Genomic DNA, 7118 nt, shown 5'->3' with positions numbered 1-7118 from the left:
CTTGAAATAATGTGTTTTTTCTATAAACAATTTAGCTTGAGTTTGGCTCAATATATTTAGAGCACAAACCCTATTATTTTTACCTTTAATCAATGTGATTTTGTTAATCGAGCCGCCTTGAACTCGGCTACTCACCACAAAAAATAGCAAGCTTGAACACCTCATGTTTGGTTCATTCAGCTTGTTTAGCAGCCCTACATTATAGGGATCAGGTTGTCCACATCAAAAGCCAACTTAAGGTGGGTCAGAACAGATTCAACCAAAGCATGATCTAGAAGTGTCAATTGGTAGGGATGGCAGTGGACCTGGAGAAAATGGGGCCCCGCCCCTAGTCATCCTGTAGATGGAGGATATAAAACTGGGATAGATGCGGGGATGGACTTATGCTTTCCTTTGCCCCGCCCTGCCCCGTCCCGTCCCCCATCCTTCTTTAGGGATGACAATGGACCAAGGGAAAACGGGGTCCTGTTTTGCTTCACCCCGTTTGGATCGGGGATAGAGAACATGAAACAGAGATGAAGGTTAAAATCAAAACCCGTGCCGAGATGGAGGCAAGGATGGAGAGCAGGATTTTGAAATGGGGGCGGGGTGAAGACCTTGTCCCCCGCCCCATCCACTGCCATCCCTAGAATTGGGTGGATTCAGACTCAGATATGACCATAAAGTGCTGGTATTGAATCTAGACTTGGATATGACTAGATGTACCATGGGAATACCGCCAAGGTGGTATCCCATGTGGTATTTTCCTATGTTTTTTTTACGTTGAAAAATTAGTCAATCCTAATTGGAACCTTAATTGGACACACTTCCTCATACTGGACCCCAGGTTTGTGTTTTCTAAAGGGTTTTGAAGATCTCTTGTTTGCAAAGCTTGAGAAGTAGCATGGACTCAACGCTAGAGCAGATTGAAACATCCCATGATGTTAATTAATGTGTTCTTGTGAAAGTGTGAATATTGACTGGACACTGAGGCAACATTTGCACGTTTCCGATGCTCTGTGTCCCAGACCACGTAGAGTGTCCTTCTGCAGGAATCAGATCCCCTCCCCTCGACCGGGAAACCTTACCGCGGTAAAGGAGGTGTTTGCATTGATTTTGGCCCCCGCTTTCCATGGAAAGCGGGTGCATTGTTTCTATGTGCTTGTAGACTCCACGAAAAAGGTGTGGGGTTTCACGCCATTTCGTGAAAACTCTCCTTTTCAGTGACATGCAAACAGCCCCTAAAGGCATCTGAGCATAATTGATATGTTATCAATGAATCAGTCTTGTGTTGGACACCCAACCCGACCTAAACCCAAATACCCCGAGTAATGTGTTGATCGGTGGTTGCGATATACTTTTGTCGCGATATAGGACCCAACTTGGCTGATCCGAATACTTTATACCTATTTCTTAACGTGAACATGTTAATCAATTTAGATATTTTAAATCATGCTTATGGATGGCAGTGGATCGGGAAAACGGGCCCTGCTCCGTCTCATCCTGTTTGGATCCGGGATGAAGGACATAAAATGGAGATAGAGGCGGGGATAGACTTACGCTTTCTCCCATCCCATCCTGTCTCGTCCCCAATCTTTCTTTAGGGATGGCAATAGACTGAAGGAAAATGGGGCTCCACTCTGCCTCGTCCCATTTGGACCCGAGATGGAGGACATGAAACAGAGATGAAGGCGGGGTTGTAGGTTAAAATCAAAACCCATGTGGGGATGAAGATGAGGATGAAGGGCAGGATTTTGAGACGGGGCGGGGGTGGGGGACAAAGGCCATTCTTAATCATGCTGGTTGGGTTTGCGATTCGTTTCAATGGTTCAAGTAATTTGAGTCGAGCACCCAAATCCAACTGATTGTTTTTTAAGTGGATTTGGGTAAACTGATTTGATACAGACAGAGCCGGACCTGTAAAGAGGCCAATGAGGCTTGGGCTTCAAGGCCCCTGGCCCAAAAAAAATTTAGGGGCCCATTTTTAAGATGAATGAGTATTGTCTAGGTAGTTTATATAAATATTTTATATATTTTTATTTAATATAATATAAATATTTGAAATATTATATTTGTTTAACGTGAATGCAAATTTTATTGTTATTTTGATTCGGAGGCACTGCCCCAGAACTCACTATTAATAAGGGGCCCATTTTTTCCCTCCGCCTCAGGCCCCATGAAACACAGGCACGGCTCTGGATACAGACTTGACCGGTTGACAGCCCTAAATGAATGTCGTGCTGCATAGGCTGTGGTGGATGTACGTGGAATTGTTGGTAGGTAGGAACGCAAACAGACTGGATCCAATATGCCACTTTTATGCTTGTTGGCTGTTCTGACCTAATCTGGATCCATATTTTTTATCTATTCAACTGATCCGGATGCGATCCGCTTACATCTCTGCATGGATTGTGGATGTGCATTTACGCTGTCTTATTCGCTGCCAAAATCATAAGGTTTTGGTAGGGGTGACTTGTGAATGTCATCAGGTTGATGAGACATCACAAGTTTGAAACCCACGGATGACATCCTTTGCCTCAAGGTCGAAGCAGGGTGTACTCTTCTCGATGGGCAGGGGAACCTTAAGGGTTTTACCAACCGAAGGTCAGCCAAGGTGCGGTCAGGGGTGGGGGGGGGGGTTTAGGGTAGGTCCTACTCAGAGACCCGCAGCAGTGTGATCCCCCGTGTCATGCATGAGTTAAGGTATCATTTTTTCTACCCTCACGTTCAACCTGTGAAAATATAAAGTTTTCGTGGGCAACAAGCAACTAGAGCCTAGAGGTGATCTACAAGTAGGGGTGTCAGCGGGTCGTTTGGTTGGGACTCGGGTGAAATTAGACCCAAACCTGTTTTGAGATAATGGTACCGGGTTTAGACTCGGATTTAATTGAATCCACAATATGAGAAACCATATCCGAGTCTTATAAGAATTATATGAACCAGACTCGGACCATAGCTAGTAAAATAATATTGCTTGTCATTTTTACATTGAAAATTTATAAATCTTAATTGAAACTCAGGTCAGGCCGGGGTCTGGTATAAAATTTTACAAACCATACCCGGCTCTAGCCTCTATATATTAATCGGACCATTCGAGTCTGCCCTGGATTATAATTGAGACTTCTTATTTATCACCAAACCATAACCCTATAGGGTTTGGTAAGGGTAAGGACTGGGTCAAACCCGACCCATTGACACCCCTACCCACAAGGGCTCCGCTCATCTGGTAGGAGCAACCTGTAAGTGTTAACCAAGTTAGAAACCCACGGGTGGCAACATTTTTTTGAAAAAAATTGTTCTTTTGAAATGCCTTCAAGTTCAAAAGACCTATATATATATATATATATATATATATATATACACACACCCTCCTGCGTAAATTTTTTAGTTCCACCCTTGCTTGAATTTGTGAGGTTTCATGAACTTGGTCACATTGACGGTTGTGCTTAATGGGGGGTGTCAATGGATGGATCGAGTGTGATCCAATCCTGACCTATATCGAAACTGATATGATCTATGCTTTGTAATCAAGAAGGAGGTCCGGTTAAGAATGACCTATATATGCTTTGCTATCAATAAATTCATCTTAAAATTATGTATAATTGAAATTTTTATTTGCTAAAATGAGAGTGTTCTCTCTCTTGTATATATGGTGTACACCTATTTATTTTTTTATAAAAATATATGTATATATATAATAACACTTATATTAACTTTTCTTAACTTTTTATGTTATAAATCATATGTTTATTGCTCATTGTTTATTGTCGGGCGAGGTTCTTCCAGTGTGGGTCAGGGGTTGTTTATTCAAAATGGGCATTGTAGAACAGGCTTTGCCCAGGGGCTTCTTGATCGTCGACGGCCACCCCAAGTATGGGCTTCGACGGGGCAACTTGCGAATCTAGATGCCGCTTGTATTTTTTGAACATCTGGTCAAGCACAGTCAGTTTTTGTTGTAGTTTCTCAAGTATATATTTTCAATGCTGAATCGAGGTATGGAGAGATCGTGAGAGTAGCTATTCTAATCAGCACCACTTTTTGAGTTGAATATGTTGATGAATCTAGAGTCTGACAAGAATGTTTTCTCAAAATGTTGAGTGAAAGAAATTGAGGTGAACGTCCCTTCACTTTGACAGGATCCTCCCTCAAACTTCACAATCAAGCGATCAACCAGCCAAGAGAACCTAAGGTTCTGATACTACTTTGAATGATGCAGGAGCGGAGCAGAATACCTGGGTCCATAAAGATACATTGGGATCTCATTCATAGTTTGGATTTTTATCATTTGAATGTTTTGTATTTGGATCAAATTACATTCTGGTTTATTTGTAACGCATATTAAATTTATGTATTAGATTCAATATCCAGATTTTATTATATTATGATAATTTTATCTTTCAGTAGGTACGTAGGGTAGGTAGTTTACTTGAGTTAGAATTAGGTAAAATTTCATTTGTTTATAAAATGAGGGAGCTTTGTAGATGGGAGGTGAATTTGTTTTGAAATATTGAATTTAGTATTTTCTTGTTTTGAGTTAATTTTCTGCACTTTCCCACTATTTCTCTGCTTTCTTTTGGTTTTAACTCATATGAGAAAATTAAGTTCTCTAGGAGCTTGAAACTCATGGAGGAATGAACATCAGTCCCACGAAATCCCAGCTAATTCCCATCTATTTGCCTAATGAACGAGCCATGGAGCTGGCTCAAATGCTCGGGTGGAATTTGAGAACCTTCCCTTTGCTTATATATTTAGGACTGCTGCTCTTTGCAGGGAAGATGAGAGCTGAGAACGGTGAGAAGCTTTAGTCTTCTTCCCATCTCATGCAGGTCGAGCGTGTCTAATAAAGACAGTTCAGCAATCACAACGCCTGTTTTAGCAGGGCACATTCATGTCGTCATGGTATTTGTGGATGGCCAAGGCATGCTTGGAGCATATATGCTTTTAAAAAGTAAGGAAAATGAAAGAAAACAAAAAGAAACCAGACAAGTTGGCAAATAATTCCACTCTTCCAATTTGATGCACCAAATTAGGATGAATAATGCTTTGAAGCACAGGTCAATACGATTTTAGATTTTTAGAACAAGGCCGGCCCAACCTGGCCTGGGACCAACAATATTAAATGGACCAGTTTTCGGCCTGAAAGTTATTGGATTTAGGACTTATGCATCATTCTTACACAACGAGCAAAACCCTAATGCTTCACTTTGTAACTGCTCACTTTTGTGTATGGCAGCCTGGATACACTTCTATCTTCATTTCTTTTCTTGTTTTTGATTGTGGTGTATATATTTTTGAAAGCTCTCTGTCTCTATATACAGGGACCTACCGATTAGAAAACCTACCATACCTACCCACTAAGAAATATTTTATGGGATTTTTGGTGTATATATTTGTCATGGTCCATTTGCTAGGAATCAACTGTTGTATCATCAAAACCGGATCAAGAAATGCAATTTTTTATTCTTGAATATTTATGAAAATTCTAAACCATTGATTTTCATTCCCTAAAAGATCCTTCTTATACGTCGTAATTGAATGATCCAAAAATCGGTTTCTATAAACCCAAGCATCTAGATCACATCGAGTTAAATTTTTGAAAAAGTGAAAAAACTATTTAAATCTTGGTTTATAGGGGTAAACATATTTCAGTTACCCTGTATATATAGGGTTCAGTTCTTGAAGTGTTAGATTCCGACACATAGGTGGTTTTTATAACATTCCAAAATATTTGTAAATTTGTGAGATTCCAAATATAATTTTTTTCATAAAAAACACATGATCTGGTGTGGATTTCTCGTAAATCGACCATGTGGGGTCAGAACAGAAAAAAAATACTGAAAGAGCAGAAAAACCCATTTAACAAGTTTCATTTAATATATTTCATTTAACACATAACCCATTTCTCTCTCTCTCTCTCTCTCTATATATATATATATATATATATATACAACTTTTTTTAGTTTTATTTTTGAAAGGCAAGCTGGGGTTAGGCGGACCTTTGCCACATGGGGCCTCTACCACAACAACAGCCGCCCCATGTGGCAGAGGGATTTGATCCTCGGCCTTGAGCTTGACACAGGACCCCACTTACCACATGGGATACCAGCTCGGTGGTATATATATACAACTCTTGCCTCTGTGGTTTCTCTTGATTCGTCCTACTTTTGAAATGCTCAAGGTTAAGAACAGTGCCTTTAGCATATGCCATCGTCTCACTTCTTTGGGTAAACTTTAATAAGACCTAGAAGGCTAGAACAAACTGACTATCAAATGGATTTTGCTATCCGTTCTAACCTAGGAAAACTCGGTCTCGATCCCTAGCTTGAACTAGAACTGGTGCTCGATCCTAACACCACTTACTAAGGTGTTGGTTATCGCCAACACTTTGCCTGACACAGTTCTGTTGATGGCTGTCTTTGGATTTGCTTTTAGCTTCTATCAAGTCTCCGATCGTCACACTTGGTCATCGAGTCATAACATTTCTCTCAGTGCACGGGTGTGTCTCTAGCTTTTGAAGGTCGGCCACATAAGGTAGGGTGGTGGTGGGCTCTACTCGGGGTTTGCCTCGCTGAGAGGCAGGTGCAGTAAGTGGCAGGGTTCTCGATGAGGGTTCCTTGTCACAAATAAAAAGTCATAGCACTTTTCTCTTTTCTAAACAAACTCCAACATACTATGATTCTTAGTAGGGGTCTCAATGGGCTGGGTTTGGTTCAGACCCAGGTGGAACCAGACCTGGCCTCGATTTTTGGGTACGGTATCGGCTCCCAACTCGGGTTTAATTGGACCCATAATAAGAGAAACCATACCCAGACCTGATCAAAACTACAAGAACGAGACCCCGGCCATACCCGGTAAAAATAATATTTTTTTACCATTTTTACATTGAAAAATTATAGGTCTTAATCAAAACTTGGGTCAGGCCTGGGTCTGATATAAAATTTCACAAACTATACCTGGCTCCATGTATCAATAGGACCTTCGGATCTGGACCCGGGTCTTAATCGGGTCTTCTCAATTATCATCATGCTCGAACCCTATAGGGTTTGGTACTGGTCCCGATAAATCCGACCCATTGACAGCCTTAATTCTTAGTGAGTGTTGCCTGTAAGTGAAGTTGACTGACACCTAATCTAAATGCC

The sequence above is a fragment of the Nuphar pumila genome, chromosome 12 (genome assembly GCF_984573655.1).
Source record: "Nuphar pumila chromosome 12, dmNupPumi1.hap1.1, whole genome shotgun sequence".
Classification (NCBI taxonomy): Eukaryota; Viridiplantae; Streptophyta; class Magnoliopsida; order Nymphaeales; family Nymphaeaceae; genus Nuphar; species Nuphar pumila.
The sequence above is the reverse complement of the archived record's forward strand: the minus strand, read 5'-3'. Positions refer to the sequence as shown.